The sequence below is a fragment of the Triticum dicoccoides genome, chromosome 4A, assembly GCF_002162155.2.
Source record: "Triticum dicoccoides isolate Atlit2015 ecotype Zavitan chromosome 4A, WEW_v2.0, whole genome shotgun sequence".
NCBI lineage: Eukaryota > Viridiplantae > Streptophyta > Magnoliopsida > Poales > Poaceae > Triticum > Triticum dicoccoides.
This window is the reverse complement of record NC_041386.1, coordinates 285,839,439-285,859,541: the sequence shown is the minus strand read 5'-3', so window position 1 is coordinate 285,859,541 and position 20,103 is coordinate 285,839,439.

The window sequence follows — 20,103 nt, the reverse complement described above, 5'->3', positions numbered from 1 at the left end:
CCCCCGGGCAGTTTTTAGGCAAAACATTTCACAGGCAAAAATATTTTTTCCCTATCCTTTTTAGGCTTTTCTGAGTCTTTTGAGCCACGTGCCATCATAGTGATTTTTTGTCGCACTTTTTCGTTGTCGCTGCCCTGATTTCCGAAAAAAAGTTAAACAAAAATTTCGTGCCCATCCTGTCGGTTTGACGAGGGAAGAGTTTTGAAACACTCGCCATTATAGTGATTTTTCACCCAAAAAAAAGAGGAGCGCCAAAAAAAAGAGGAGCGCCAAAAGAACAGAGCAAAAAAAGTTCTAGAGTGTGCTTTTCCCTTGTTTATGTGCAACGCCGTGATTTTGTTAGTGTTCTAGGCTCGCGTCTCTAGCACGGTCTAGCCTAGGACTAGCACAGTACCGTCGTTGAGCATTTATTCAACTTTGCATCTCTGAATTGATTATTGCTGACCCTTTTTGCTACCATATTATAAGCCTTCCCAGCTCCACATACATCTACGTTATGCGTTTGATTTTCCCTGGTAATCGCTCTATCCAAGCTTTGAGAGTTTTGACTACGACGGTTGCCGATCACCGCCTGCTGCTGGGTAAGAACTGGTAAGAATTTGAGATTTGCTTGACGGATTTGTGACACCCACCACCACCTCTTGTTAGTAGTCTGTAGGATCATATTCTTGTGTGTTTCTATTGCTGCTAACCATGGCAGGATCACAAGCCGACGAGACTGACTAGGAGAACATGACAAATAAGGAGTTGCATGATAAATTTCAGCAAATGATGAGTGGACAGGTGCAAGATGTGCTAAACATATTTGAAGAGGCCATGGAGAAGATAGATGGCATGGAGAAGACGTTCGAAACAAAGCTCGATAACAAGTTTAATGGATTGCTCGCGCGTCTTCTACCACCACCACCGGCTGCCGCTAACGCACCTCAACAACAACAACAACAACAACAACAACGACGTTGCTTTCAAAATCAAGTGGGACGAGCACAGCGCGTTCCCATTGACCCTGGGCAAAATTCTGGTGCCACTGTTGATGCTTCTGTTGCTCCTTCTGCTACTGCAGAGGTCGAGGACCATTACGAGGATGAGGTTGATTAAAATCAGAAATACGTCCAACCACCAGCACCAGCACCACCACCAGGTCGTCCTCAGGTATATAATCGTAACGGTAGGGCTGCAGCACCATATGAGGTACGAGATCATGACCATCTTCCTAAACTGAAATTGAATATTCCACCATTTGAGGGTAGATATGTTCCTGATATATATCTTCCTTGGAAGTTAGAAACTGAAGAACATTGTACATGTTTACAATATCCTGAGGAGAGACGTGTTCCTGCTGCTGTTTGTGCTTTCACTAGCTTCGCAAGTGTTTGGTGATTTGAACACTGTAGATTATATCCTATTCCAACTACTTGGGCTGCTTTGAAAACTGCTATGAGTACTTGTTGGGTTCCACCATATTATCAACATGAATTACTTCAAAAATTGCAGCGTTTAAGACAAGGAAAAAAATTCTGTAGAAGAATATTATCAGGAATTACAAACTGGCATGATTAGATGTGGTATTGTTGAGGAGAATGAAGCTATGCTTGCACGTTTTATGGGTGTATTAAATAGAGAGATTCAGACCATTCTAGAGTATAAGGAGTATACTAATATCACTCGTTTATTCCATCTTGCTTGTAAAGCTGAACGTGAAGTGCAGGATCGACAGGCATTGGCGCGAACTAACTTTTCTGCAGGTCGATCTTCATCGTGGACACCATGTGCATCCTCTACTTCCACTACACTAGCACCTCCATCAGGTGCCACCTCCAGCCGTGATACAAGAAAGAAGGCACAACCACCACTATCTGCAAGAGCACACCTGCCGGGCCTGCGCAGAGCTCTTCTTCTTACATGGCATCAACAGGGCACACAAGTGATATTATTTGTCGTCGTTGTAAGGGAAGAGGACATTTTGTGAGAGAATGCAAATCTCAGCATGTGATGATTGCTACTGAGGATGGTGGGTATGAGTCCGCTAGTGAAATTGATGAGGAGACTTTGGCTCTTATTACACATGAAGAACACGGTGGAGATTATTCTGATCATGAGACGCAGTACATGGATGCTGAAGATGCTGACAGGTATGAATGTTTAGTTGCTCAACGTGTTTTGAATGTGCAGATTACACAAGCTGAGCAAAATCAGAGGCATAATTTGTTCCATACAAAGGGAGTTGTGAAGGAATGTTCTGTTCGCGTCATCATAGATGGAGGGAGCTGCAACAACTTGGCTAGAATGGAGATGGTGGAGAAGCTATCTCTCACCACAAGACCACATCCACATCCTTACTACATCCAATGGTTCAACAACAGCGGCAAGGTTAAGGTAACATGTATTGTTCGTGTGCACTTTAGTATCTCTACATATGCTAATTATGTTGATTGTGATGTGGTACCTATGCAAGAATGTTCCTTATTACTTGGTAGACCACGGAAATTTGATAAAAAATCTGTACACCATGGTAGAAACAATCGGTATATTCTTATTCATAAGGACAAAAATATTACTTTACTTCCTATGACTCCTGATTCCATTTTGAAAGATGATATTAATGGAGCTAATAAAGCAAAACAGGAGCAAAATAAGAGTGAAAACCAGATTGTGGCAAAAGAATTTGAGCAACACATGAGCCTAATAATAAACCATCTAATGTTGTTTTTGAAATTAAATTGAAACGTGCATGTTTACTTGCCACCAAATCTGATATTGATGATCCAGATTTCAGCAAATATGTTTGCTATGCCTTTGTGTGCAAAGGGGCATTGTTTTCATTCGAGGACGTGCCTTCCTCTTTGCCTCCTGCTGTCACTAACATTTTGCAGGAGTTCGCTGACGTCTTTCCACAAGACGTGCCACCGGGATTACCACCTATTCGAGGGATTGAGCATCAAATTGACTTAATTCCTGGTGCATCATTACCCAACCGTGCACCATTCCGTACCAATCCAGAGGAGACGAAGGAGATTATGCGTCAAGTACAAGAGCTGCTCGACAAAGGTTATATACGTGAATCTCTTAGTCCTTGTGTTGTTCCTATTATGCTAGTGCCTAAAAATGATGATACATCGCGTATGTGTGTTGATTGTAGAGGCATTAATAATATTACTATTCGTCATCATCATCCTATTCCTAGGCTAGATGATATGCTTGATGAATTGAGTGGCTCTATAATATTCTCCAAAGTTCATTTGCGCAGTGGATACCATCAAATTCGTATGAAATTGGGAGATGAATGGAAAACAACATTTAAAACTAAGTTTGGATTATATGAGTGGTTAGTCATGCCTTTTGGGTTAACTAATGCACCTAGTACTTTCATGAGATTAATGAACGAAGTTTTACGTGCTTTCATTGGACGATTTGTGGTAGTTTAGTTTGATGACATATTGATTTATAGAAAATCTTTGGAGGAACATTTGGAACATTTACGTGCTGTTCTTATAGCTTTACGTGATGCACGTTTGTTTTGTAACCTTGGAAAGTGCACCTCTTGCACCGACCGAGTATCTTTTCTTAGCTATGTTGTTACTCCACAGGGAATTGAAGTTGATAAAGCCAAGATTGAAGCTATTGAGAGTTGGCCGCAGCCCAAAACGGTCACACAAGTGAGGAGTTTCCTTGGCCTCGCTGGTTTCTATAGGCGTTTTTTGAGACATTTCAGCACCATTGCTGCACTTCTCAATGAGCTTACAAAGAAGGATTTGCCTTTTGTTTGGGCTACCGCACAGGAAGAAGCCTTCACGGTATTGAAAGATAAGTTGACACATGCTCCTTTACTCCAACTTCCTGATTTTAATAAGACTTTTGAGCTTGAATGTGATGCTAGTGGAATTGGATTAGGAGGTTGAAAGTGCAACTATCCCTAGGTGGTTTTGGTAATTCATAACAACATATAGCTCATTGAGCTAATGCTATTCCAAGATGATTATTTCAGGAAAGCTCAATGATTGGCATGGCATGGATGTGAAAGTGGAACCCTCAAAATGCTAAGGGAAAAGGATTGGCTCAAGCTCAAAAGCTCAAGACTCTTCATTTTATATTTTAGTGATCCAAGATCACATTGAGTCTTTAGGAAAAGCCAATACTATCAAGGAGGGATGAGGTGTTTCTTAATGAGCCTCTTGCTTCATGTGCTTAGTGATATGCTCCAAAAACCCTCAACTACTTTCCCATATCCACATTTGACCTAAACCCTAAGCCAAACTCGGTCCTACCAATTCTTCCTATCCAGCGCCACCGAGTTTCACTTGTCATTAGCCACTGCCAAACCCTAGCAATTTGGTTCTACCGATAGGGATCTCGGTCTCACCGAGATGGGATTGCAAACTCTCTGTTTCCCTTTCGTAACTTTTCAGTCTCACCGAAAGAGCGAATCGGTCCCACCGAGATTGCAATGTAAATTCAGTGTTTCCCCTTTGTAACTTTTCGGTCTCACCGAAAGAGCAAATCGGTCCCACCAAGTTTGCCTGACCAACTCTCTGGTTAGCTAATTACCAAATTCGGTCTCACCGAGTTTGTGTAATCGGTCTCACCTAGATTACGTTATGCCCAAACCCTAACCATATCGGTCCTACCGAGTTGCATGTCAGTCCCACCGAAAATCTCTAACGGTCACTAGGTTTACATTTTCGGTCCGACCAAGTTTGATTCGGTCCCACCGGGATTGGAAAACTGTGTAACGGTTGGATTTTGTGTGGAGGCTATATATACCCCTCCACCCCCTCTTCATTCGAGGAGAGAGCTATCAGAACACATACACCATTCCAACTCGTATGTTCTGAGAGAGAACCACCTACTCATGTGTTGGGACCAAGATATTCCATTCCTATCATATGAATCTTGATCTCTAGCCTTTCCAAGTTGCTTTCCACTCAAATCTTCTTTCCACCAAATCCTAATCCTATGAAAGAGAGTTGAGTGTTGGGGAGACTATCATTTGAAGCACAATAGCAAGGAGTTCATTACCTACACACCATTTGTTACTTCTTGGAGAGTGGTGTCTCCTAGATTGGCTATGTGTCACTTGGGAGCCTCCGACAAGATTGTGGAGTTGAACCAAGAAGTTTGTAAGGGCAAGGAGATCGCCTACTTCGTGAAGATCTACCGTTAGTGAGGCAAGTCCTGTGTGGGCGATGGCCATGGTGGGATAGACAAGGTTGCTTCTTCGTGGACCCTTTGTGGGTGGTTGCTTCTTCGTGGACCCTTCGTGGGTGGAGCCCTGTGTGGACTCACGCAACCGTTACCCTTTGTGGGTGGAGCCCTCCGTGGACTCTCGCAACCGTTACCCTTTGTGGTTTGAAGTCTCCATCAACGTGGATGTAGGATAGCACCACCTATCCGAACCACGGGAAAAATATCTGTGTCTCCAATTGCGTTTGAATTCTCCAAACCCTTCCCTTTACATTCTTGCAAGTTGCATGCTTTACTTTCCGCTGCCAATATACTCTTTGCATGCTTGCTTGAATTGTGTGATGATTGCTTGACTTGTCCTAAAATAGCTAAAATCTGCCAAGAACTAAAATTGGGAAAAGGTCAAGTTTTTATTTGGTCAAGTAGTCTAATCACCCCCCTCTAGACATACTTTGGATCCTACAAGTGGTATCAGAGCTTTGGTCTCCATTTGCTTTGATCTCCATAGCTTTTGGTGGTCATAGCCTTGGTTTCACAACCTAGGAGAGTATGGCGTCTAGCGAGGGAAATTACCACCATAGAGGTCCCTACTTTCATGGTACTAATTTTGCTAGTTGGAAGCATAAAATGAAAATGCATATTCTTGGACATAACCCCGCCGTTTGGGCTATTGTGTGTGTTGGTTTGCAAGGTGACTTCTTTGATGGGAGAGAACCAAACCGTGAAGCTACCGCGGATGAGTTGAAGATGTTGCAATACAATGCTCAAGCTTGTGATATTCTCTTCAACGGATTGTGCCCCGAAGAATTCAACAAAATCAGCCGTCTTGAGAATGCGAAGGAAATTTGGGACACTTTGATTGATATGCACGAAGGTACCAACTCCGTCAAGGAATCCAAGTTGGATGTGCTTCAAAGTCAACTTGACAAGTTCAAGATGAAGGATGGTGAAGGTGTCGCTGAAATATACTCTAGGCTTTCTCTCATCACAAATGAGATTGCCGGCTTAGGAAGTGAAGAGATGACCGATAGATTCATCATCAAGAAGATTCTAAGAGCCTTGGATGGAAAATATGATACGGTGTGCACATTGATCCAAATGATGCCCAATTACAAAGATCTCAAGCCAACGGAGGTGATTTGAAGAATTGTTGCTCATGAGATGTCACTTAAGGATAAAGAGGAACTTCACAACAAATCAAGTGGTGCCTATAAAGCCTCATGTGAAGCCCCTACATCATCAAGTGAGAAACAAGACTTCAATGAAGAATTGAGCTTAATGGTGAAGAACTTCAACAAGTTCTACAAGAGTAGAAGCAAAGATAGAAGCTTCAAGTCAAGGTCCTACAATGACAAAAGATCTTCTAGTCGAGAGCGAAACTGCTACAGTTGTGGAAGACCCAGACACTATTCCAATGAGTGTACGGCTCCCTACAAGAGAAGAGAAGATTCTCCAAAAGGAAGAAGCAAAGAATCACCACCAAGAGAGAGGAGGAGTAGAGATGATCGTTATGAACGAAGATACTCACGAAGAAGCAAGGATTCGTAAAGGAAGGAAAAATCATCAAGGATCTACACAAGACGAAGACATCAAGCTCATGTTGGTGAATGGGTATCCGGCTCCGACTCCGACAGCCACTCCGAGAGAAGTTATCACTCCGACTCCGAAGATACTCAAGATGAAGGTGTTGCCGGTCTAGCACTTGTGCCAACCAACTCCTACGACATATTTGACTCACCAAATGAAGGAATTGGAAGATGCTTCATGGCCAAAGGTCCTAAGGTAACACATCCCGAGTATGTTGATTTCAATAGTGATGAAGATGACTTGTTAGGTGATGATTTGCTTGTTGACAACTCTAGTGATGAATACTATGATGAAAGGTCAATTAATCATGCTAAACAAGATAAAACGAATGACAATGATAAGGAGAAGATTGAGGCTCTAACTAAAGAACTAAACACTCTTAAGTTAGCTCATGAAACTATCTTCGAAGATCATCGAGAACTTTTAAGAGCTCATGAGAAATTACGCTTTGAAAAGCTCAATCTTGAGCAAGAGCATGAGTTCTTAAAAGCAATCAATGATGATCTCCGCAAGGAAAGTTCTTCTCACATTGCCAAGCGTTTACTCTTATCCACTTACATGCCTCAAGTCAAGTCTAGTAACAAGAACAAGAAAGATTCTTCCTCTAGCAGTCACAATGATCATGCTAAATCCAATATTGTTGCTTCTAGTAGTTCTCTTGATTCCACTAATGATTCTCTTAGCCAAGTTATACTTGAGCAAGAAAATAGCTTATTGAAGGGAATTATAGAGAAAGGAGTGTACAAAAGCCTTGCCGGGAGTAAGCAATTCGAGGAAATTGTGCACAAGCAAGGAATGCACCAGAAGAATCAAGGTGTTGGTTTTGAACGAAAGTTCAATACCAATGGAGTTGAGTGGGAAGAAGATCAATACCCCAAGACAAAGTTTGTTCCTCAACAAGAGAAGCATGATACTTCTTTCAAGGGGACACAAGCTCAAGATGATCTTCCACCACAAGACTACAAGCAAAAAGGCAAGGACAAGCTTCAAGAGGAAATTGATGCATTTGAAGAAGCTCCTAAGACCTTAGTCAAGTGGATTCCCAAGACTACTTCAAGTTCCACTTCATCAAGTACGACTACAACTCCAAGGATTCCCATCAAGATGGTGTGGATCCAAAAGAAGAAGAACTAGAGAGTTCTTGAGGGTGACTCCGCCAACATACTTCACTCTTATTATTTTGGCAAGAACAAGTGCAATCAACTTCCACATCTTGCACTAGTTCAAGGAGTCACAAACCCTCTTGTTGGTAAGACAAGGGACAAGGTAACCTAAAAGTTTTCATGGATATCATCTTGTGCGTGCATCACTCTATGTCTATGGATATCCTTGTTTGTTCCTTGTGGGACTAACCCATGTAGGTATTGAAAGTGCAATTCACTCAAATGGATAGCTCCAAGTGATCTACATCAACATTGAGCATCCACATCTTCAACATCTACATGAAGTCATCATCGACAAAACCCAAGGTTAGTTCATCCCTCTTAGGGGGGATATCACATCTAGGGGGAGCTTTACTCTAAGACTTGAGCTAAAGCAACTCTAAAGATGTGAACACAACAATGCTTTATGTAAAAGTGGTAACCCCACTTGAGCTTAAACGATGAGTATGACCTATGATCAAGTGCTCTCACTTGACTCCTAAGTCAATATACTCATATATAGATGACCCTGTCATCGCAAATTGCTTGATAGATGCTAGAATTGGTTGTGCATGCCTTGCCACATATTTCATTTGCCATCTTATTGTGTGAGCATGCTGGTTGCATATTTTACTCATTCGAGGACATCCACTTGTTGTTTTGATTGTTTGGTTTTATTTTCTTTTGCCAAGTGGATGGACAAGAATGCCTAAGTACCTCCTCTATCTATCTATGCTTTTCTCGTCTCAAACTCTATTCATGCTGCATCACAAAATTTGATCAAGTCAGATTCGAACCACTCTGTGTGAGGAGCGCTCGGAGTCCCCGATTCGTCATAGACTTAAACTTCCAAAACCTCTTTATGATTCTCAGTCTGACCGATACCCCACTTTCGGTCCTACCGAGATCATTAAGTTGATCTAGGTTTTCGATCTCGGTGCAACCGATTTGAACATTTCGGTCCCACCGAGTTTCAGTAACTGCCTGCAGTTATGAATCTTGGTGCCACCGAGTTGTTCCACTCGGTCACACTGACAGGGTCGGGCTATATATAGTCACGGGCAAAATTTGGAAATTTCTCCGAACCCATTTGCCCGTGCGATAGCCTGCTTTGCCAACGTGGTCTTCGGATCGTCTTCTCGCCGCCAGCCGCCTCCAGTCGCTGGTCTCCGTCGCCGTCAACAGGAATTCTGCCCCGCCGTTGCCGCCGTAGCGAGTCTCCGCCGAACTAGGGTATGGACTCGATCACAGTGCTATTCCCCGTCTGATTCCTAGCACATTGTGTTCTTCATGATTCTTGCCACGATTGAAACACTCCTATCTAGTCAATACGCCCGTAGATTAGCTTTGATTCGAAAATTTTAGGGTTAGGTTTCCGCCGAAACCATCTCGGACCCACCGAGTTGAAAAACTCGATCCCACCGATTTGGCTTATGCCATTGCACAAGTGAGACTCGGTCTGACCGAGAATTACTTATCGGTGTGACCGATTTTGGAACTCTGTGAAACCCTAGCAGTCTCGGTGCCACCGAACTGTGACTCGGTCCTACCAAGTTCACTAGTTTAGGTTCCAAAACTGCTTCGGTATCACCGAGTTTAAAAATCGGTAGATCCGAGATGATTTCAGTGGGAAACTAAAACTAAGTTTTTGGATCATTCTTTTTGCAAAAATCTCTGCATTTTGTGATGCTCATCTTTTCTACCTCATCTATAAACTGTTCACAGGGTCAGCAGTCAGAGTTTGCAGCATGTCTGATCAAAGTGACAGCCAGAACATGTCAGAGCAGCAGGTGCACATGAGTGAGGGCACTAGTCCCTCCAGCTCTTCAGATGAGGACAGCAGGAGCACCCCTAGCAACTTGCCAAAAGCTGCCACCAGAACATGTCAGAGCAGCAGGTGCACATGAGTGAGGGCACTAGTCCCTCCAGCTCTTCAGATGAGGGCAGTAGGAGCACCCCTGCAACTTGCCAAAAGCTGCCACCAGATAGAGGAAGAAGAGAACTTCTGATTTCGAAGATGAAGATTATGTGGCGGAGGAAGAGGCCACATCAAAGAGAGTTGAGCCAGCTCAAGGCACAAAGCCAGGGCTGAAAATAAAAAGGCCAGCAGGCAGGCAGCCCATGTCAAAGGCAAGAGCTTCAACTGAGAAGCCTGCACCCAAAGAGCCAGCTGCTGCTGAGGGAAAGAAAAGAAAGGAAAGGGTCAAGAAGACCGTAGCCAGAGTGCTAGGAAAGGCTTCCATCATGGAAGAGGAAGAGGAAGAAGAGGTAGCTGCACCAGCACCCAAGGCACCCAAGCTGATGGGTGATGCCATAAGATCAGGGGCTACTGCATCTAAGCCCAAAGCTGCCTCCAAGCCAAAACCAAAGAGGAATACAAGGAGCATTCCTGCAGCTGAGAAGAACAAGGCCCCAGTGCCTGAGACTGTTGCTGAAGAAGAGGATGACGAGCAAGTTCTGAGAAAGCTCAAGCCCAAGATCCCAGACCATAACGTTGCGCATCCTGTGGCTGAGGACATGAAGCTCAGGAGAGATTCAGGGCTGAGGAAGTGGAGAGAAGCAGACCCGTATGCTTCAAGGAGGAGGACTGCTGTTGACTACAGGTTCCACACTAAGGAACAGAAGGACTTCTATGAGATAGTATTGCTTGATAAGAAGCCAATAGTCTGTGATATGAGATGGGTTGACTCGAAGTACATCAAGGACAATGAGGAGCACTATCCTGGAGTGCAAGACAGCTTCGTAGCTTGTGGAGTAGCTGACTTTGTTGGGCAGAAGCTCACAAAGTGGAATGAGGAGCTTATAATGCAGTTCTACTCCACAGCACATTTTTATTCAGATGGGAGGATCACATGGATGTCTGAGGGTACAAGGTAACAATCCACAGTTGCTGAGTGGGCACAGATCATTAATGCCCCGGAGGAGCATGATGATGATTTGGACATATATGCCAAGAAGAAGATGGACCATAACTCTATGTCCAATATGTACAAGGAAATACCAAATGAAGCACTTGACACGTTCAAATTTGGGTCTGTGCATTACCTTCTGTCAGGGCTGCCAACTATCAATTGGATCTTGAGGCACACCTTATTGCCCAAGTCTGGAGATCACAAGATGATCAGAGGCCATGCTATCAACTTGCTACATGTATTTGATGTGCCTCAGAAGTTCAAGGTGATGAGCCTCATAGTGGAAACTATCAAAAGGACTGCAGTAGATCAGAAGAGGAGTTGCGGATATGCCCCTCAGATCCAGGAGCTCATTAACTCCAAGATGGGCACGGGCATATATTTATTGGACAAGGAACACTTGCCCATCCGTCCAGATTTTGAGGACAATCAAGTTGTCATGACTGAGAACGAGCCATCATCTGCCCAAGCATACGCAAAGAAGGAGAAGGCAAGGAAAGAGAAAGCTGCCAAGATGCCAACTCAAGAGGAGGCATTTGAGTATTTCTTGAAGACCAAACAAGAGCAGCTTGGTTACCTGATTGCATCCACCCTGCGGATTGAGCAAGGACTAGCCACCCTAACTCAAAACCAGGCAAGCCTAGAGAGAATCATGGAACAAAAGTTCTATGACTTGGATGTCAAGGTAACGGAGATTCAGTCTGCAGTGGAGCAGCTCCAAGATGACATGTAGGAGAGGAGAGGCAGTACTACCACTGCCTTTGCCAGAGTGCCATGAGGTCCGAGGTCGTCTGTCGTGCCAGTTGCTGACACAAGAGCCACCACTTCTGCACCAGCTACAGCTTCAGTTCCACCAGCTCCAGCATCTACTTCAGCTCCAACTCCAGCGTCTACTTCAGCATCTACAGAAGCCTTCGTCCTTGGAGTGATCCGGACTCCACCACCACCAGAAGATCAAGCCTGAGCGTCGATCTAGCACTATGCATTTTCTAGGAACTTTTTGGTAACTTGTTGCCAAAGGGGGAGAAAAATGTATAGATCATAGGCTTCGAGAGAGAGAGAGAGTGTTGCTTTTCTCTCTTGCTTTATTTGGTGGTTCTTTGAACTTGTTTGATTTTGAGTGCTTGAGATACTACGTCATTATTAGTGAGACATTGATGATCACGTGTTTGATCATAAGCTACACTTAATGCTTGATTAATGCTATTATCTTATCTATCTTATGTGATCTTTCACTATTCTTGGTGATGAGTGTATGTATTTCATTCTTATCATTTTAAGCGCTCCACCAAGATGTATGTGACATGGAAGAGTAACCCATGACTCTAACTCCTTGTGCATTTGCAGTCCAAAGCAAATTTTAAATATGCACAAATTTAGGGTGAGCTCTTACTTATCACATACTTCTCAAAACGACGATATATTTCATGCTTATTATCATTTGTCGAAGCTTTGATCTATATGTTGTCATCAATTACCAAAAGGGGGAGATTGAAAGTGCAACTATCCCTAGGTGGTTTTGGTAATTCATAACAACATATAGCTCATTGAGCTAATGCTATTCCAAGATGATTATTTCAGGAAAGCTCAATGATTGGCATGGCATGGATGTGAAAGTGGAACCCTCAAAATGCTAAGGAAAAAGGATTGGCTCAAGCTCAAAAGCTCAAGACTCTTCATTTTATATTTTAGTGATCCAAGATCACATTGAGTCTTTAGGAAAAGCCAATACTATCAAGGAGGGATGAGGTGTTGCTTAATGAGCCTCTTACTTCATGTTCTTAATGATATGCTCCAAAAACCATCAACTACTTTCCCATATCCACATTTGACCTAAACCCTAAGCCAAACTTGGTCCTACCGATTCTTCCTATCCGGCGCCATCGAGTTTCGCTTGTCATTAGCCACTGCCAAACCCTAGCAATTCAGTTCTACCGATAGGGATCTCAGTCTCACCGAGATGGGATTGCAAACTCTCTGTTTCCCTTTCGTAACTTTTTGGTCTCACCGAAAGAGCGAATCGGTCCCACCGAGATTGCAATGTAAATTCAGTGTTTCTCCTTTGTAACTTTTCGGTCTCACCGAAAGAGCAAATCGGTCCCACCGAGTTTGCCTGACCAACTCTCTGGTTAGCTAATTACCAAATTCGGTCTCACCGAGTTTGTGTAATCGGTCTCACCGAGATTACGTTATGCCCAAACCCTAACCATATTGGTCCTACCGAGTTGCATGTCAGTCCCACCGAAAATCTCTAACGGTCACTAGGTTTACATTTTCGGTCCGACCGAGTTTGATTCGGTCCCACCGGGATTGGAAAACTGTGTAACGGTTGGATTTTGTGTGGAGGCTATATATACCCCTCCACCCCCTCTTCATTCGAGGAGAGAGCTATCAGCACACATACACCATTCCAACTCGTATGTTCTGAGAGAGAACCACCTACTCATGTGTTGAGACCAAGATATTCCATTCCTATCATATGAATCTTGATCTCTAGCCTTCCCAAGTTGCTTTCCACTCAAATCTTCATTCCACCAAATCCAAATCCTATGAAAGATAGTTGAGTGTTAGGCAGACTATCATTTGAAGCACAAGAGCAAGGAGTTCATTACCTACACACCATTTGTTACTTCTTGGAGAGTGGTGTCTCCTAGATTGGCTAGGTGTCACTTGGGAGCCTCCGACAAGATTGTGGAGTTGAACCAAGAAGTTTGTAAGGGCAAGGAGATCGCCTACTTCGTGAAGATCTACTGCTAGTGAGGCAAGTCCTGTGTGGGCGATGGCCATGGTGGGATAGACAAGGTTGCTTCTTCGTGGACCCTTTGTGGGTGGTTGCTTCTTCGTGGACCCTTCGTGGGTGGAGCCCTGTGTGGACTCGCGCAACCGTTACCCTTTGTGGGTGGAGCTCTCCATGGACTCTCGCAACCGTTACCCTTTGTGGGTTGAAGTCTCCATCAACGTGGATGTAGGATAGCACCACCTATCCGAACCACGGGAAAAACATCCGTGTCTCCAATTGCGTTTGAATTCTCCAAACCCTTCCCTTTACATCCTTGCAAGTTGCATGCTTTACTTTCCGCTGCCAATATACTCTTTGCATGCTTGCTTGAATTGTGTGATGATTGCTTGACTTGTCCTAAAATAGCTAAAATCTGCCAAGAACTAAAATTGGGAAAAGGTCAAGTTTTTATTTGGTCAAGTAGTCTAATCACCCCCCTCTAGACATACTTTTGATCCTACAGAGGTGTGTTATTACAAGATGGCAAACCTGTTGCATACTTTTGTGAAAAATTGAGTGGGCCTAGTCTAAACTATTCTACTTATGATAAAGAATTATATGCTCTTGTTCGGACCTTAGAAACATGGCAACATTATTTATGTCCCAAGGAATTTGTTATACATTCTGATCATGAATCTTTGAAACACATTAAATGTCAAGAAAAACTGAACCATCAACATGCTAAATGGGTTGGATTCATTGAGACTTTCCCTTATGGCATTAAACACAAGAAGGATAAAGAAAATGTTATTGCTGATGCATTGTCTCATCGTTATACTATGCTTTCACAACTTGACTTTAAAATATTTGGTTTGGAGACCATCAAAGATCAATATGTGCATGATGCTGAATTTAAAGATGTATTGCAGAATTGTAAGGAAGGGAGAACTTGGAACAAGTTCATTCTTAACGATGGATTTGTGTTTCGTGCTAACAAGCTATGCATTACAGCTAGCTCCATTCGTCTTTTGTTGTTGCAGGAGGCGCATGGAGGAGGATTAATGGGACACTTTGGCGTAAAGAAGAAGGGGTATATACTTGCTACACATTTTTTTTGGCCAAAGATGAGACGGGATGTTGAGCATTTTGTTGCTCGCTGCACTACATGTCAAAAAGCTAAGTCACGACTCAATCCTCATGATTTATATATGCCTTTGCCTGTACATAGTGTTCCTTGGGAGGATATATCTATGGACTTTGTTTTAGGTTTACCTTGAACAAAGAAGGGGAGGGATAGCATATTTTGTTGTCATGGATAGGTTCTCGAAAATGGCACACTTTATACCATGTCATAAAAGTGATGATGTTGTTAATGTTGCTGATTAGTTCTTTTGTGAAATTATTCGCTTGCATGGTGTGCCAAATACTATTGTTTCAGATCGTGATACTAAATTTCTTAGCCACTTTTGGAGATGTTTATGGGCTAAGTTGGGGACTAAACTGCTTCTTAGCACTACTTTTCACCCCCAAACTAATGGACAAACTAAAGTAGTCAATAGAACATTGTCTACTATGCTCAGGGCTGTTCTGAAGAATAATAAGAAAATGTGGGAAGAATGCTTGCCTCATATTGAATTTGCTTATAATCGTTCATTGTATTCTACTACTAAGTTGTGCCCTTTTGAAATTGTGTATGGTTTCCTACATCATGCACCTATTGATTTGTTGCCTCTTCCATCTTTGAAGAAGGTTAATTTTGATGCGAAAGAACATGTTGAATTGATTTTAAAAATACATGAGTTAACTAAGGAAAACATTGAGCGTGTGAATGCTAAATATAAACTTGCTGGAGATAAGGGTAGAAAACATGTTGTGTTTGCACCTGGAGATCATGTTTGGTTACATTTGCGTAAGGATAGATTTCCTAATCTGCGCAAATCAAAGCCAATGCCACGTGCTGATGGTCCTTTTAAGGTGTTAGAGAAAATAAATGATAATGCATATAAACTTGAGTTGCCTGCAGATTTTGGGGTTAGTCCCACTTTTAACATTGCAGATTTGAAGCCTTATTTGGGTGAGGACGATGAACTTTCATCGAGGACGACTTCACTTCAAGAAGGGGAGGATGATGAGGATATCAATACCATTGTTACACCCACAACCCCTGCTGCTATACATACTGGACCAATTACTAGAGCTCGCGCATGCCAATTGAATTATCAGGTACTTTTGTTTCTTGGTAACGATTCTAATGTTCATGAGAATATGATGATGCGTAAATTGGATACATTTGTTTGTCTTACAAATGAAGGGCCTAGCTTGGACAAGAAAGACGAACCTTGGAGCAAGTTCAAGCATGGAGATGATGGCATGCGCAGGGGGATCAAGAATGGAGACTTTGAAGCCACCATAAGGAGTGCATGAAGCCTTGGACAAAATATACAAGATACCACTTCATAAATTTCGTCCAGAGGCTATTCTTGGTGCTGCATCACCTTATTATTGGGCCAGGCCCATGTATTTTTGAAATACTTAAGTATAGGCTGTTTTTAGAGTCCGTATGTGTGGGGAAACAAGAGTTAGGGTTGGTTTTGGACCCCTCCTCCAAGGGCCACGAAATTCCCCCCTCTTCCTCCATATATACAACCCTTAGGTTGTCGTTTAGACTTAGGGTTTTGTTTAGATTAAAAGTTCGCCATAGCTGCAACTTCGCGTACTTCATTTGTGTCCAACGACCAGACCAAGACGTCACAGAACCCCACCTTCATTAATAAAGCTTTCCTCTTTTATTCGCAATATCCATATTGCAATCTCAGTTTCTTGCTTGTTATTCGTTTGCTCGCAGGAAATAGACCCTCGTGGTCAGGTTGATCGTGCTCCGGCATGGTCAATAACCCTCGGAAGTTGGTTTAGCGATTGCTAAGGCACGACATCTTCGCACGTTCGTAGTCCGATCGTCAAAGTTGACTCCCACAGAAAACGATATCTATCTCATCGAATCATCGGGACACCTTCGCCTCTATCAGGAAGGCCTAGCCTATTGATCACTAGCATCTTCAAGCAATTTCAAGCCTCTTGCAGCATATAGAAGAGTAAAGAATAGCAGTTTATATTTAACAAGCATGTTGTAGCATTAATGCCCAGAGATCCTTCCTCGACTCCCTGCGAGGAAGCAATCTCGAGGCAACATATCCATCACATATCAACTATACATTTCTAGTTGTATAAGATCAGGATACAAGTCTGAACGTCCATTACCATGGAAACGGTATTCGAATATATGTCTTCCCTGCAGGGGTGCACCACGTTTTCCAACACGCTTGATTACTCTGGCCTGACACACTTTCCTGGGTCATGCCTGGCCTCAGAAGATCAACACGTTGTAGTCCTACATAGGCTCAGCAGAGAGGTCCCCGCCGGTCTACATCCTAAGCACTCTAGGGTCTGGGCACATCGCCCGTTGCACTCCGGGTCATTGCGCGCAGGGCGGGTCCAAGCTCCACCACTACAGGATGGTGTCGGCCCAGCCGTGCCGCAATGCCGAACTGGACGTCTAACAAAGCTTCGGCTGATACTGTGATGTCGAGGCCCATATCTATTCTCGCATGGTGGTTAGTGTGTAAAGGCCAAAGGCCAATTTAGAACAAATACCCAAACCTATTAGTGCATTAACAATTAAAGTAGTGACGGCTGTCAAGACAAGTCCGGACCATCACCCCTCCTAGGTGATACTGCTAAACAGCCAGCCGCCACCGTCACATCGCACGGGTGCTCTCCGGGCCTGCCCCGCTTTCACAACGATCTCAAGTAAGGTCAAGGTAACTGTGTGTCCAGACATCAAGGGGAAAACCCAAGGAATCACCCCCGGTGGATTCCACTCGATGTAATCATAAAGGTGAACATAAGAGGAACCACCCTCGAGGTTCACATTTGAGGTGTTGCACGACAGAGCTGTATCAGGAATGGTGGAGGAGAAAGCACCCTCGATGACCACGACCGAATAGCTACACTACAGAGATCTCATGGTAACTCGGAACTCGATGGTAACTCTGCAGAGTCGAGCAACAAAAAGGGGCGTGATGTGATGTGAGGTGTCGGGCTCTAGTCATCGATCACGTTGATCAAGTCGTCGATGATGAAGCAGGGGCAACAAGGACAAGGTGGGGGTCACTGATGGATCACTATCCAAGCTATACTAAGTAGTTTAGGATAAGCAGGTAGGTAACAATAGCAGGTACAAAAGCAGGCCATGCATCAGAATATGAGCAATCAATTATAGTAGCAAAATCTAATGCAAACATGAAAGAATGGAATGGGCGATATCGGGATGATCAAAGGGGGGGCTTGCCTGGAAGCTCCATTGAAAGGGAAGAAGGGTCGTCGTCAATGTAGTCGATCACAGTGGCATCAACAGCGGTCTCGGGGTCTATAGAGAACAAGAGGGGGAAGAAACAGTAAATATAGAGCAAACAGATGCATGACAAGACGATAAGCGATGCTAGGGGTGTTCTAACACAGTGCTACGCTATGCCGGCAAAGGGGGAAAACATCCGAGAAAGTTTTCCCGAAGTTTGGCATTTTCGGATAGATGAAATGGAGGGGAAAGGTTTGATGTTCTCTATGCTAGGGGCGTGTGACAGACGAACATAGGGCGTATGCTGATTCGTCTCGTCGTTCTGAGCAACTATCATGTATAAAACTTTTTCATCTGAGCTACGGATATTTTTCTAGGAATTATTAAAGTTTTAAATGATATTCTGAATTTAACAGATTTAATTTATTTCAAAATACTATCATTGCACAGGCATGGCATGAGCATGATGTCAGCAGGTTGACTAAGTCAACAATGGCACAAGGGGCCTGTGTGTCATAGGCTAGTTAAATAAACAGATTTCAATTTAATCTAATCATGTTCATCGGGCTAATTAAGTAAGCTTAATTAAGTGAATTAATCATATTACTAATTAATTATTTTTTTCTTTATTTTTTTATTTTCTTTTTCGTTCCTTTTTTTGTTCTACAAGGGGCTGGCCCACATGTCATATGGTACAACTAAAACTAAGCCTAATATAAATTAGTCTAACAAAGGGGCTTGTTTTAATTGGGGATTAGCCCCTAAGCTAGCAAAGGGTCGGGCTGATGTGCATTGGCCCAATGCCAAGGCTGGTGTGCACGCACGGGCATAGTGGCCACGGCGGGCGAAGCTAGTAGCGGCAAGAACGGGAGCGGGTGTGGCCCAGCGCGCATGGGCGGCGTAGCACGCACAAGCTGGTGCGGGCAGGGATGGCGGCAGCAGCAGCAGGCAACGAGCAAAGCAGCAGTAGCGCTAGCAACGGCAACGCAAAAGCAGAGCGTCAGCTAGCAGCGGTAGCAAGCAAGGCCGACGCAGAGGAGCAGGCAACAATGAGCGGCCGCCAGTGCACGCGTGTGGCCAGGCGTCGGCGGCCTGGCCGGTAGCAACGAGGCGTGCGCACGGGGGCGTGGCTCGCGGCCGTGTGGGAGCAGGGTTGCGTGGTGGGCACGGTGAATGCGTCGGAGGCGCGGGCGGAGCGGACGGGGCACGGGCGAGGCGAACGGAGGGCGCGCGACGAGCGCGGGGACTAGGCAGCAGCGGCGGGCGCGGGCCGCAGTAACGCAGCAGCAGTAGCATTCCAAGCAGAGCAGCGTAGTAGCTACACGTATGTACGCATACGTGGGAGTTCAGGCACGATGGTGACGACGGCCTACCACGTCTAGAAGAAAGGAAGAAAGGGAACGGAGCAGGGGGGGCCTCATAGGGGAGCTGTAGGGGGTGGCAGTTGGCTTGGGGACGACTTGCCGGAGCCGGAGTTGACCGGATCGAGGTCGTTAGTGGCGGACAGTGTCGGTGGGAACGACACCTATGGGATCACAAGAATCCCTACTGTGGTTACCGGGCGCGGGGTCGTGAGAAGAGCGGATCAAACAGATAGCACACGGTTCGTTTATCCAGGTACGGGCCGCGAGGATGCATAAAACCCTACTCCTTCTTTGGTGGATTGTATATCTGTGTTCTTGAGCTAGCTATGGGGCGTGAGGAGCTCCAAAAAGCCGAATCCTTCCTCTGGTCGCCTCGGGCCTCCTTTTATAGAAAAAGGGGTTGCCACAGTGGCACACAGGAGGTGGAAAGGGTACAGTGATGCGAGGTTATCCCTCGCATTACATGACAAGGCGCATTTAATGCGTCTTGCTTAGGTGTCCTTGCTTTATCGGGGACGGGGGAGAGATCTGTCTCGTCCGTCGCCGCTCCTTCTTGTGTCGACACGCGCCCTGGCCAGCGATGCCTGAGATGCCATGTAGGTAGGCAGGCAGCTGAGGTGGCACAATGGTGGGTCTTCACGAAGATCTGCATGCCGCCACGCAGGTGCCTGCCCAGCTGGTTGGGTCGGCAGCTGCATGCATGCGGTGGTGGAGGTTTAGTCGGCGTGGGCCTGATGGTGGCCCTGCGGGTGTCCTCGGCAAGGGCCTTGCCGGGGCCGCGGCAAGGGTCTTGCCGAGGCGCCTGCTGTCATCCCCGGCAAGGCGCTTGCCGGGGCCTTGTGGT